The following is a 13,584-nucleotide window of genomic DNA, read 5'->3' as shown; positions in this document are numbered from 1 at the left end:
TGAAAACATTTCAACCTCGGGTAAATGAAGATCCAGGTGGCAAATAGGTTTAATTTAATTGTTGTTTCAGGATTTAATGTAGATATTTACTACCAGTTACTTCACTTCTTTACATTTACACCCAAGCACTGCAAAAACAGAATCTAACCAAGTATGTTTAATCTAGTTTCTACTCAAATATTTAATACATTTGAAATAAGACTAAACCAACTTACAAGTAACTTTTCAATAAGATAGAACAGCTTGTTTGAAGTCAATAATTGCTTAGTATTGATTAAAAACACAAAATCTTACCAAGTGTGTTTGATCTACTTTCTGCTAAAATATCTTAGTGAACTTGAAATAAGACTAACAAGTAACTTTTTAGCAAAATACTGGAGTTTGTTTTAGGTCAGTAAATCCTTAATATTAATAGCTGGCAGATTATTTAACTTATGACACATTTTTCAATAATCTGCTAATGAGCTTTTTCATCCATATTAAGTATTTATTGACTAAACAAGCTAGTATATTTTGCTGAAAAGTTACATATAAGTTAGTTTTGTCTCATTTCAAGTGTCATAAGATATTTGCAGGAGAAACCAGACTAAAAATACTTGGTTAGATTGATGTTTTTTGCAGTGTACCTGCAGCAGCTTCACTTCCTCTTTCAGCTGATTGTGTTGCTAGCTAACTGACTGCAGGGAATTTATTAAAATATAATGTTGTATTGATTAATCTGTGATCTAAAAAAGTTTTTTGTTTTTGGCATCTTTTAGAGTGACTGTCGTTAGAAGAATGAAAATGATGGAAAATCTCACCTGAAAAAAGCTACATTTGTCTTCTGAGCAGAAATACTAAGACATGTTTCTATTCCAGCACTCAAAATACAAGACATTTACACAGAAACCTACAAATATAATGATGTACTTCAAAATAATAACGTCCACTCAAGCCTGGACGCCCCAGTGCTTGAATTATTAAACACTGTAGAAAACTATAACAACCAGCAGCAGGAGAAGCGAGGCAGAGTTTGGAAACAGAGAAATGAAACACAATATTAAAGTCTCAGTTAAAAAAACACACAAAAAATGAGATGTAGTGATAAAATGTCATAATTTTGGGTTTTGACTTTGCTGGTTTTCTGTTTACCTTTAAACAATTGCACATTTTTGCAGCAAACCTGAAAAATTTACCCCATCTGTATTCAGACTTTTAAAAGTTACTTCCTTTTCCTCTTCGTTTTTCAACATTCAGGTAAACGGAGAGAGTTAGGAAACCCAAAAGACTCCCTGGTTATGTCACAATATCATCTTCTGAGAAAAGTAACACAAAATGTTATTAAATGCACAAAACTTCAGTCTCAACTGAACTTGGAAAGACAATTTTTCAGTTTTCTGCTCCATCTTCTTGTAACCTAAAGGAGCTGCTGTCACTAAATGTTTCTCAGAAGGAGTAATCTGTTTGTAAATGTTTTAATTAAGGAATCTTAACTAATTTATTTATGACTGTATTAACTTTTTCTGTTCTGCTGTGAAAGCTTTGTAAACAAGAGATTTTTAATCTCAATGGGATTTTCCTGCTGAAACAGATTAGTTTGAGTGTCTGAAAAACAAAAATGCTCTTCTATGACATGAAGGGAAGTTGAACTGCCATCATTTTGACAGGACAAACTGCAGCAGGATGAGGCAGAAACAGCTGATCTGCTGCAGAGAAGAGAAAATAACCAGGACTCACCGACAGCAGAACACGTCTGGTTTCACTCCAACCGCTGGAAATCAGGAACTAATCTGCAGGCCACACAAAGACTTTACATTCTCTCCACCTGTTTAGGATCCGGCAGGTTTTACTGGTAAACAACGGGCAACGTTACGTCTGATGTGCATTAGAGATGAAGGTTACTGACCTTTAGCCAGAGCCGTCTCTCCCGCTGTCAGCAAATCCACGATCGTCGCCCTGCAGCCGGTCCGATCCAAGCTGCCGTAGTTTGTAATCCTGCAGCACAATGATTCCGTATGAACGCTGCCTCTTCCTCCTCTTCCTCCTCAGCTTCATGGCTGCTCCAGACTCCGGAGCAGAGGGGTTTCCGTCTGCAGCGGGACAACAGGTGAGAGGGAATCAGGAGATGTTCTGCTCCTCTCCTCTCCTCAGCTTGTCTGGTAAGACTACGCTTGTTTTGCTGCTCTTTACAAAAACACACAAACTCACACACATACTGAGGAGCACTTTTTTTCTTCCTTTGGTTTTGTTTTGTGTTTTTTTTTTTTTTTTTTCTAGCGGTGGAGCTAACCCTGAGCCGGGCCCGGTCTGCCTTTGAGATGCTCTCTAGCCCACAAACACAAGGCGGCTTTCATTATCTTGCCCGTCGCAGCGCAAGGCCTAGCTTCTAAAAGCTACTGATTTCTTTCTTCCTTTAGCCCCCTGCACAAAGGGAGGGCATTTTGTAAATTACTTGCTCGTTTCAGACCAACAAAAGGTACTTTCATTGAACCCTCCTCCCCCCCACTGCTCTCCTTCTTTCCTCCCGCCATTTCATTTTGCTCAAATTTGATTACAAGGCTTGAAAAAGGAGGAGAAGAAAAGAGAAGAGGAAATAAGAAAGCTTCACAGATGGCGTGCTCATTCACTACTGTGAATGGCTTTATATGGGCTGCCTTTATACATGTGGCAATCCAAAGACGCTTCAGCCGCTCGGCTAAAAAAAGAACTTGACAAAATTATTGGTTTGGCGGCTTTCTTACACGGCTGACATGGAGAACTCTGAAAACGCGCCCGCTTCCTTTTTCTCCTCCGTTCTTGTCTCGATGCCTCACAGCGTTGATCACCTTGATTGAAACAAACCGCAAAATGTTTCTGATTCTTAGAGAAACCGTGTTAATATTCACCTGATCCGCTCCTACTGGGGTCCAACATTTAGCAGCAATAAACACACACACACCAGAGGAGGGTAAAAATTATACTCAAGTAAAAGTATCACTACTTCAGCATATTTTTACTCAAGTAAAAATACAAATTAGCCGTCCAAGAAATTACTTAAGTAAAAAAGTATTTGGCAAAAAGTTGACTTGGCAAAAAGTCCTGAGTCTCCGATCAAATAATCAATCATTTAATATTTAAAAATTACATCATCAGATGAACTAAAATGTAAAACTAGGTGGAAATGTTGGTATTTTAAGAATCAAAATGACAATAATTCATATAAATAACAAAAAACAACAAAATCAGGCAGAACAATTTTTTTCCAAATCAGTTTCTCTCAATAAAAAACTGATACAGCTTTAACAACAACTGCAGGTGTGTGTCTGTCTGGTGAATTTTTTGGTTAAAACATGTTTGTGTTTCATTCAGTCAGTAGAAAATTCAGAAATTTTACTCAAGTAAGAGAAGAGATACTTCATAATAAAATTACTGAAAGTACAAAGTAGTAAAAATACTCCTAAAAGTTGTTGGGTTTTTTTTCAAAAAAGTTACTCAAGTAAATGTAGCTAGTTACTACCCAACTGACACACACACACACACACACACACTCTTCAAATCAGACCGTCTGCTACAAGACAGAGTTTACAGGCTGGTACTCTCCATGCAGCACTTATTTTCCTCTGGAGGATTACAGGCTGCTAGAGGAAAATGTACCCACACACTCACTCACACTCACACACACAAGCACCCAGAGCAAAGCGAACTATGACTTGTTATCCCATTATCACATCATCCCACCTGACAGAGCGCAGAAATGGAGAAATAGTTTGGGTCCTTGCAGGGTCACAGCGGCTAAAAGTCTAATGGGAAAGGGTCAGTTAAATTCTGGTGCTACATCATGTCGAGGTCAGAGGTCGGGCCGATGCATCAGCGAGGTAAAAATGTCAGCCATAACTCAGGCTGGGTGGAAAGAAAACTATTTTCTTCTTTAAGTGTCACTAAAAAGCTGCAGTATGAATCTTTTTTATTTAAAATATGTTTTTTACATATTTGTTGAAATTGTCACCATGTGTTTGTTATGAGACAGATAATCTGTGAATAGATTGATCTCCTCCACCTCTTCTCTGAAGAAATGCACCAAAAACGACCAATCAGAGCCAGGGGGTGGGGCTTAGCGCTGCCAATCAACTGTATGCTGCTAACTGTGCTAATGGTGGAGAAATAACATGGAAAACCATTTATCAGCCCTCACTGATGGCTATGCTAACTAGCTTAGCAATCAAACACATCTGCTGATAGGGAGATGCTTGTGACTGAAGACAGGCCTTCTGGTTCTTATTGGTTGTTTCTAGTTAGTACTGGGAGAAGACATGGGAACGCTACACCAAGCTGCAGTACTGCACGTCACCTGAGGAAAGAAAGCAAGAACATATTCCAACTAAATTATTTATAATTAGGCTAATACAATTATACACATCTCACAGTTTACCACTTGCCCTCATGGCTACATGATCATTTTTCCGCTAATTGTGACCAAAATATGTAGAAATGATCGTATTTCATTTGTCCTCTGCTAAATACAATTTCTGTTTTTTTAGGGGGGGTTTTAAAATCTAGTTTTAGGGAAAACTGTATTCTGATGCCATCGATCAGCATGGATACGTTAGGATTACAGGGATTTAAAGCACCCAGAGCTGATCTTACCGTGCATAAAATTGCTTTATATTCCTAGTAAGAAATGTCCGACATCTGAAGTTTGGGACATTTTTTCAATATGGCCGCTGCAAGATAAGATTTGGTGGAAACATGTTTATTTTACAACACAAACAAGTGAGAGTGAGTCTAAAAATCAACGTCTAAACTGAACAAATAAAAAGTGGTGTTCTATTATGGAAAGTAAAGCTTAAAATTATGCTTGTTAACGGTATCGCAAACAAGGTTTATGGGTGCCGCCATTTTGAAATTCTGTCTTCTTAACTACAGGGCTGTTACCTCGGTGCTGACGTCAAATCCAGCTCCGGGTTTCCACCTCCCAGGTAAATGAAACGCAACATACTAACGAGTCTTTCTGACAAGATGGCGGCTGTTGATTACAAACACGGAGCACCTGGGAGAGAAGAGAGACAGGTAGACTTTGTCTTCTTCTTTTCTGTTGTGCCGGATCGCAAACAACTTTAGGATGCACACCGCCACCTACTGTATATGAGTGTAGCAACACTACCTCACATCTATTAAATTCTATTTTTTAATCTGGAATAATCTAAGAGAAAATAAAACACAAATATATAGAAAAATAACACAAACTAAGAAACTATAAACATAAAGGAGTGAACAGGTATGGCAACACCCTATAGGTAATGATAATGAACTAATATGGCAAGTTCTTTTGAAAATAAATACAACACAAGGAAAAGCTAAAAATACAAAAGAAAATCAAAACATACAAGGATCATTCATAACAGGACAACATATATCCACAGATTTTTACTCAAAAAGACTTTGAGGCAATCTGCTTTTAAATCATTTAATACATTTTGCTAAATATAGCAACAATTTTAAAATAAAGAATCGCCCAAATCATGTTCTTATTGCTAAAAAATGTTCTATTTATTAAAATAATAAAATAAAATTTTTGTTTGGTTTTGAAAACAAATGATATATTTGACCTTCAAGAACCCTCCATTAGCCTAACTTACAAACTTATGATTTTAAAGAAGTCTGTCCATGAAACTATTAGAAATTTATTTTGCATCTTTACAAACCTTGGATAAATTGATTCTAACTGTCCATTTTTAAAATAAACTAAAGTAGTAAATAAAATAAAACTCCAAGAAAAAAATATATATATATATATATGTCTTGTTTAATGAGAAAAATTTTGATTTTGTTATTACTGATGAGGGCAGAGATTCCCCTCTGTGTGCAGCGAACATTCATAATAAGCAGCCGATTCCCCCAAACCTGAAGTAATTATTGTCTCAAGATAAAAAATGGAAAGCATGGGTTATTTTTGAAGGATAAAATAAACCAGAGATAGAAATGACCTTAATATTATTTCTCTCTCCAGGCATTTCCAGTGCGAGTGCGCCATCGGAGGGTTTGATAAAAGGATTAGGTGGTCAGCTTTACGTGGCTGCAGTCGAATCTGGATGTGGAGGGAGAGCTGATTGAATAATTCTTGTTTCCTTTCTGCCAGCATGGCACTCTTCTTTGGGAAAAGTAAAAATCAGCATTATGCCAGATTTGTAAATGTGCTCTGTGTGTCTGTAGATTCCCGTCCGCTCACCGCTGTGTGACCAGCGCCTGGAAATCTCAGCATGTGGAAAACCCAGTGCTTGTGTTTCTTCGTTGTTGTGAAACTTAACATGCTCATCTTCATTTTCCAGAATTTTTTAATATTTATTTATGGTGCTTTGCAAAGAATTCACCATCTCATTTCTTCAGTTTTGTCACGTTGAAGTTAATATTTTTAAGAGGATTGGTTGCTTGAAACAAAGTAATACATTTTTTAAAAAACAAATATGCTCCATGCAGGCCACTGACTGAAATGAACTGAACCTGAGTGAAGTTGCTCCTCCATCTTCTTCAAATAAAACAAGATTGGTGTAAAAACATTTTTGTTTGTGCCACAAAAATATTCGCTATCATTTTAAAGATATTAACAACCAGAGGTCATGAAAGGTCAACCAGCTGCTCCCTTCCCACACTTTTATGAAATCCAACAAAATTCATATCAACTCTGAAAGTTGATATGAATCAATTTAAATTTAAATTTTATTGGTTTCGATAGAAAGTTATTTTTGCTGGATTTCGTTAATGTGGGGGCTGGTTGACCTCTGAAAGCCTTTTTAAAATTGTAGCAGCACAAGCGAAAGGTTTTGCTGCACAAACATAGAGTTGATGGACATCCTCATTAATCCTCATCATTATTGCGATTCGTCATTTTACTAAGACATCTATTTAGTATTAATGTTGATGCTCAGATGTCAGTAATTCACTGTGATCGTCTGCTTGTACAAAGTCATTTGATTTGGAGAAACGACCAACATAAAACCAGAAAGTAGAAAACATGAAACCAACTTTACACCATATTCTCTGCTTAAGACACTATTAGGTAAGTGTTGTCCAAAATGTGGCCCAAAGGCCATTTGTGGCCCTTGAAATATGTTTGCCTGGATCCTGAACACAAGTTAAGAATGGTAAAAAATTTGGCCAACAAAACAGAAAACAATTAATGACCCCAAAAGTTGGAAATAATCTGTTTTCTTTCAAAAAGGTAACACTCCAAATCCCTTATTATGTTTTGGATCTTTAATGATATACAGATTTAACATAAACAATGTTAACTGTTGTAAAACTAAAAACAAAACAATAAAATAAATACAAACTAATATTTGCATTTTTTAACATTTTTCGGTGCGGCTTTTCTGTGGATTTTTCTTCAACCACCAGGGGGCTCTTTAGCAGGAAGTGAATCATTGGAAGTCAAAATTGGAACTCAAAGAAGAAGGCGCTAATTTTCCTTTAGAACAAGCACATGCTAGCAGCAGGCACGGCGGCGAAATGTTTTCAAACCCCCTCATCATGAAAAACACACGAAGAAGTTCATACGATGCAGCTTTTAAGTCGAGAGCTCTCGATCTGGCAGTACAGACGGGAAATAGAGCCGCTGCACGTAAACTCGGCGTGAACGAATCCATGGTTCGGCGTTGGAGACGGAGGGCTGCGTCCTTGATAAATCCAGCAGATTTATTAAGTGAAAAACCAAGAGCAGCCAGGATGTACGTTTCCAGTTTAAAAAAAAAAAACTTTGTAGATGCGGCTTATAGTGATGTGCGCTCTATAGTCCGGAAAATACGGTAATGAATTTTGAGGCTCGTCAGTAGACTCAGTTTGCCAGTTTTGGCTCCAAGTGTAAAAATGTTTTCACATCTGATAGTTCGGTAGACTCAGTTCAATTGGGACCAAAACTGCAACATTTGTTACATTTTCAGCTGCTGCTGTTCTCTTTCACACAGCACGGAGTTAAACTACCCGAACAAATTGAAAACCAGTTTCTCTGCTCGCCTGTGGGGGGCGCTGCCCTACAGAAGGAATCAACACAAAAACCTCTGAACACAAAATGTAAACAACAATAGAGTAGCTTGAGATTTTAGCGTTTAAAGGATGTCTTAAGATGCATTCACACCGGTCCTGTTTAGTCCGCTTTAACTGAACTCCAGTTCATTCGCGTAAAAAGTCCGGTTCATTTGTGGAAGTGTGAATCGAACTCTGATTCAGACCAAAAAGGCCAAATTCTGGCTCACCTTCAAATCCAAGTCTCGGTTCGGTTGAAGTGAACTCTTTAGTGTTCTGAATGCATATTTGAATACCATTTAAGCAGACTGAAGACCACTCTAAAAGCAGGAAGTGGACTATGGCACAGGGCATTCTGGGTAAATACAACCAAAACAAACATGCTAGTCTATTGCTAGCATGAGAAAGGTCTCGTAATTTTTTACCAAAGACAAAAGAGAAATCCTGCACTCACTAAAATCCATTTTTGTTTACATTTTGTGAAGAAAGAAGTTGCGCTCGGTGGCTTCACAGGTTTTCTTTGTCGGGTCCTTCAGTATTCCTCGGTGCAGCGCCCCCACAGGCGAGGAGGGGCACTGGGTTTTTAAAGGGTTCAGTTGGTTTGACACAGAGAAGTGAGAAAGAGCTGAAAATGTAACAAATGTTTGGTCTCAAATCAAACCAATTCTAACAGACTATCGCAACATGGTGACAGTTTGAACAAATATGTAAAAAACATATTTTATAAAAGTTACATAATGCAGCTTTAAGCTTAAATTAGCAGTAAAAGAAGACAGGTGGGAATTCTGAAGATTTATTATAATTCCTGCTGTACCTTTAAATTAACTAAACAAACAAACAAAAAATAACTGTTATTTCCTTAAAGTCGCCTGACTTTAAGGGTCATCTAGAGTTCAACATCAGGCAAACGCTCCAGAAACCATATTCTATTTTTGAATAATTTTTTCATTCAAGCTGTTAAAATAACAAAACATTATTCATCCTCTCTTATCAGGTATCATCAGCCGTCAGAGCCGCCTGCCGTTTAAGCGCGTGACCTCAGAGTTTACTTATCATAACAGAGCTGCGACCTCCTGACCTGCAGTCATTACCGCTGTCGCCTCCAATCAGGCCGGCGGGAGGCTGCTGGGACGGAGCAATGGCAGATTTATGTATATGTGCTGGAGAGGTGGCAGAACATGCCCCGCCCCGGGGTAATTCTCATGTTCTATCGCCCCTCAGGGCCGAGGTATGCTGACAGCTATTAGAGAAAAACTGAAAGGTGTTTGGTGGATGTAGGAATACCTGCCATGCAGTTACAGTGAATTTCTGTACGAATATGTTTTTTTAAAATAATGCCAATAAAATGATATATTAAAAACTAGAGTTGTTAGATTTGTCACTAGTTTGTTTCTTAATTACGTGTAGCAAAATATAATGTCAAAGTTTATAACAACGGTATTTCTCTCTTCCTCACCACAACCACTGAAAAAACTGAATTCTGATGTTTTCTTTTCAGAAAAATGTCAAAATGCTCAGACTACAGTCAGAATTCTGAGATTAAAATCTACATTTTGAGATTATAGTCAGAATTTGAGGAAAAAAAGTCAAAATTCTGAGAAATTCAATCAAATTCTGGGATTAAAGTCAAAATCCAGAGATTATGGTCAAAATTCTGAGAAAAAAAGTCAAAATTCTGAGAAATTCAATCAGAATTCTGGTACAAAATGTTGATTTTGTACCAGACTCTCTGCTGCTTTAGTGTCACATTGACTGCAGTCTGCAGCCTGGATGTGGTGTGATTGTGACGGGATGCGTTTCACTGGTGCAGACTTCTTTCATACGTTCATAACTACAGTTTTCAGCCATTGTTTACATTCTGATTTACAGCATCTGTTTTTTTCTGGTGCAGAATTATGACCCATGTCTCACACCAATGACGTAAAAGCTGGATAAATAAGCTGCAGATGCTTTGAAAACAATCGGACATGTATCCGGTTTTGTACCACAAGTGGCACAGATCGGGTTTTTGGGAGGTGAAAAGATCGGAATCGGGCCGTTCAGACCAGACTGCCATTAAAAAGTTTGAGATGGTCAACTTTTGAAAAATGCTTTTTAATCTGGACTTCTTTAGAGAGAGCAAATAAGACGGTAAAAAGTTGCTGCCATTCCAGTGATTTTAATTCAAGAGTTAACAGCAAAGTAAAGCAAAATCGAAAAGAACAAAACGAGGAAAGTTAATTAAATTTAACTTACAACTGTTTATGAGTCTTATGAATCATTTTGGACACAGGAAGGAAAACTCAAGCAAATCAGAAAACACTGTTGCCTGTTAAACCTCCATGAAGTTTATTCTAACACAGTTTGGCTTGCAGTGACTTTATCTGGTAACTGAACTGATTTAACCACAAATGATCTTAAATATCAACGGGCGGCTGCCAACAATCCAGCAGGATCTCATCACTCTAACTTTTCTCTTTCTGACCTGATTGTTTCTCCAAACTGCTTCAGAAATGTATCAGATGAAAGCAATTATAGTTAAACGGCATCATCACGGCTCAAAATACACAGATGTTTTCTCATCTGGTTAATTAAAATGATCTGCTGTGAGTCCAAACTCTGAGCATTTAGCTGACAGGACACGATGTCTGGACTCGTACCAATTACCAAAACTGATTCTGACCAATTTTTGGAAAAATATAAAACGGAGCAGACAGTTTTATGGATTATTTTATCTTTTTGAATGCAGCAGAAAATTAAGGAATTCAAAGATTCTGTCTTTCTATTTCTGTCTGCATTTACTTCATGTGATTTTATGCACTGAAAAAGTAAATCTTAACCAAATATGGTGAGAGTTTTTGGTTTTAATGCATTTAATAAATAGATAATTAAAACTTTTTGCTTATGACATGTAAACACAGACATTATGAAAACAGAAATGACTGAATAAAATTTTTGGATGATTGAATGACGTCATGTCTTAGTTTTGAATTTATTCAAATATAATCTGTTCACAGAAACTGACATCTGTTGTCCTGAGTTTGTAAAACACAAAGAGAAATTTTAAACACACGTTATAACTACAAAGATGATGTATTAATGAAGTAAATATATATTTCTTTCTTTGTGTTTTGAGATTTTGGTCAATTTGAAAACTACGTAATATAAGTTTAAAAGGTTAATTCTGAATTTTTACTTAAACGTAGCACTTTATCGGCATTTCATGTGATTTGAGAATTAAAATGAGAATTAAAACACACTTTAGACTCTTAATGTACGACATTTATCGCTGATGAAAGTTTCTCGATGGATGATGGCTGATAAAAAAAACAAACACCTTTTTTAAAACAAAAATATTTTTAATTGTAAAATTTTGACTTAAACTTTACATATTATCAGCATTTTATGTGATTTGTGAATTAAAATGCAAATTAAAAACACCTTTGATCTGTTTCCTTAAAAACAAATCTGCTTAAATGGCAACATTTACTGCTGATGAAAGTTTCTTATGGTGAGTTAACTCTTTAAACAGGAGAAACAAACTAAGGCACAACCGTACTAGAGGAGAACAAAGTCCTGATAAAAATCAGAGACACATGAACCACATTCATACAGTGGGAATGAACACGTCACGTCAAAGAGCCAGAGCAGCACCACGCCTCCATAATGGGTCACTCTGGGAAATGATTGGTCGGGGAAATAATCCCCTGACAGGAGGTCAAAACATGACTTTGCACTTTTCACATTATATCTGCGGTCTAATTTTAATTAGTTGGACTTTTGCAAGAAAATGCAAAAGTCCAACTTTGACTCCAAAACACAAAAACTAAAACTTCATCCCTCCCTCCTCATCTCCTGCAGCCTGCCTCCTGAGTTCATAATAATAATAATAATAAAAATAAGAAGAAAGAAATCCCTGTCTGTCCCTAAAGTATCCCATTGTCATTCCTAATCAGTGCTGAGGATCACAAACTTTTCCTCCTCCATTCAGCTCTGGCTGCTTATGCAGTTCCCAGAAGGCATTGCCTTTCAAACTCTTCCTCTCTGTCGCGTCCGGCGGAGATAAAAATAAATAACAAAACAAAAATCAAACAACCGGCGGGGAAGACAAAAGAAAAAGTGTCCAGAAATACCTGGTGTGTGCCCAGAGGAAGGCTCCCGCCGGCCGGCCGGCCGACCGGCCAGATGAGCAGATATTCCTGTCCTCCTCTCTCGCCGTACGGCGCGGAGTGACTGTCGCAGCCCGCCTGGCATATCTAATTAGAGCCGGGCTGCTGCTGCTGCTGCTGCTGCTGCTGCTGCTGCTGCTGCTGCTGCTGCTGCTATCGGCCACAGGATCTACCTCTCCAATCTCTCCTGACTCAATCTTCCCCATCTCTGATTTTCTTTTATATTTATGCTGGAATATTTAATTGTAGACAAAAGGTTACTCTGGGCTCCATTCATCGCGCACAGGCAGAATAATCTCCTTTAAAAGGCTTGACATTTCAGGCTTTTCAAAAGGGGCTGAAAAAATTATATCCCCGCTTTTGTTAATCAATGAAGTAGAACTCCTCCGAACAAAAGAATTAAATTGCTTGGTTGGGTTAATAAAACACGCAGAAATAGCTGCTTCCTGCGGGCTTTTGTGCTTGCCACTGGCTCCCCCCGCCATCATATGCAACCAGCACTGTAATTCCATATGATTCGAGGGGCAAAACTCTTATTTCTCCTCACAGTTGGCTTTTTAAATCCCACTGGCTGATTGGCTGGCAGCGCATTTAGGTCTGACTTCCACTGAGGAGAGCAGAGCGGCGAGTCCACTGCAATTTACAATTTCTATAGTGCCTCTGCCTGGAAAAATACATTGTAATTATGCAAATGATAGGGGCAATAATTAGGCCCTTCACTGTCCCATTGTGTCAGCCGCATGTTCCGGGTTAGACAGTCTGCGCAGGGGATTCTGGGTAAAACAATGCAACAGCAGAGTTAAGGTGCAGCTCCTGGCAATGATACGGGCGGCATGGACAACCGCCCAGGGCAGCATGTTGTGGGGGAGGCATGAGCGCCAAAGCCTGACTTTAATCCCAGACTTCTACATTTAATCTCAGGATTGTGACTTCTTTCTTAGAAATTTCTGAGACTAAAGTCAGATTTCAAACTTCAATCTCAAAATTCTGACTTTAATCTCAGAATTTTTACTTTAATCTGAGAATTCTGACTTTTTTCAGGGAATTTTGTGTCTATGTCAAAATTTAAATAAATTACCAGCCATTTTTAGGTAGGTCAATTAAAAGTAATTCAAACTGTTTCTTCCTTGTGATAGGATCTGTAAACCTGCACGTTATCCACACTTGAAGCATGCCCCGAATTTATTTGGTAGATTTGAGTTTTAGGACTAAATTTTCCTGATGGCGAATAAACAATTTAAACAATTCTGATTCTGAGGGAAAAAAATCTGAATTCTGAAATTCAAGTCTAAGTTCTGAGAAAAAGAAAGCTAAAATGATTATTTCTTTCCTGTTTGAAGAAGGTGGCCCTAATCCTTTTAGCAGTCGCTGAAAAAAAGGTAATTTTGATTTTAATCTCAGAATTCTGACTTTTAATCTCAGAAGACTAAAGTCAAAATCCTGAGAATTAGTGAGCCTGTTT

The 13,584-nt window shown here is 37.7% G+C and overlaps 1 protein-coding gene and 1 long non-coding RNA gene across 3 annotated transcripts in view; one reads left to right on the top strand and one right to left on the bottom strand.

The window, feature by feature from the left end:
- sox2 (SRY-box 2) overlaps nucleotides 1-12,188 on the bottom strand; it is a 127,076-nt gene extending 114,888 nt beyond the window's left edge. Inside the window, exons 1-3 of one of the 2 annotated variants that reach the window (XM_023339751.1) lie at nucleotides 12,087-12,188; nucleotides 1,886-2,069; nucleotides 1,717-1,804 (exon numbers count right to left, since the gene is read on the bottom strand). The gene's annotated coding sequence lies outside the window, so the exon portion shown is untranslated. The remainder of the gene's footprint in view (nucleotides 1-1,716; nucleotides 1,805-1,885; nucleotides 2,070-12,086) is intronic. The other variant, XM_023339750.1, reaches the window with a different exon arrangement.
- Nucleotides 2,051-6,518, top strand: LOC111609720. Its single transcript, XR_002753288.1, has 3 exons — nucleotides 2,051-2,138; nucleotides 4,882-5,025; nucleotides 5,966-6,518. It is a non-coding gene; the product is annotated as an uncharacterized LOC111609720 (long non-coding RNA).
- Nucleotides 12,189-13,584: the final 1,396 nt, after the last annotated feature.

The sequence above is a fragment of the Xiphophorus maculatus genome, chromosome 9 (assembly GCF_002775205.1).
Source record: "Xiphophorus maculatus strain JP 163 A chromosome 9, X_maculatus-5.0-male, whole genome shotgun sequence".
In the NCBI taxonomy this organism is placed as follows: Eukaryota; Metazoa; Chordata; class Actinopteri; order Cyprinodontiformes; family Poeciliidae; genus Xiphophorus; species Xiphophorus maculatus.
This window is presented reverse-complemented; position numbering and strand designations above follow the sequence as displayed.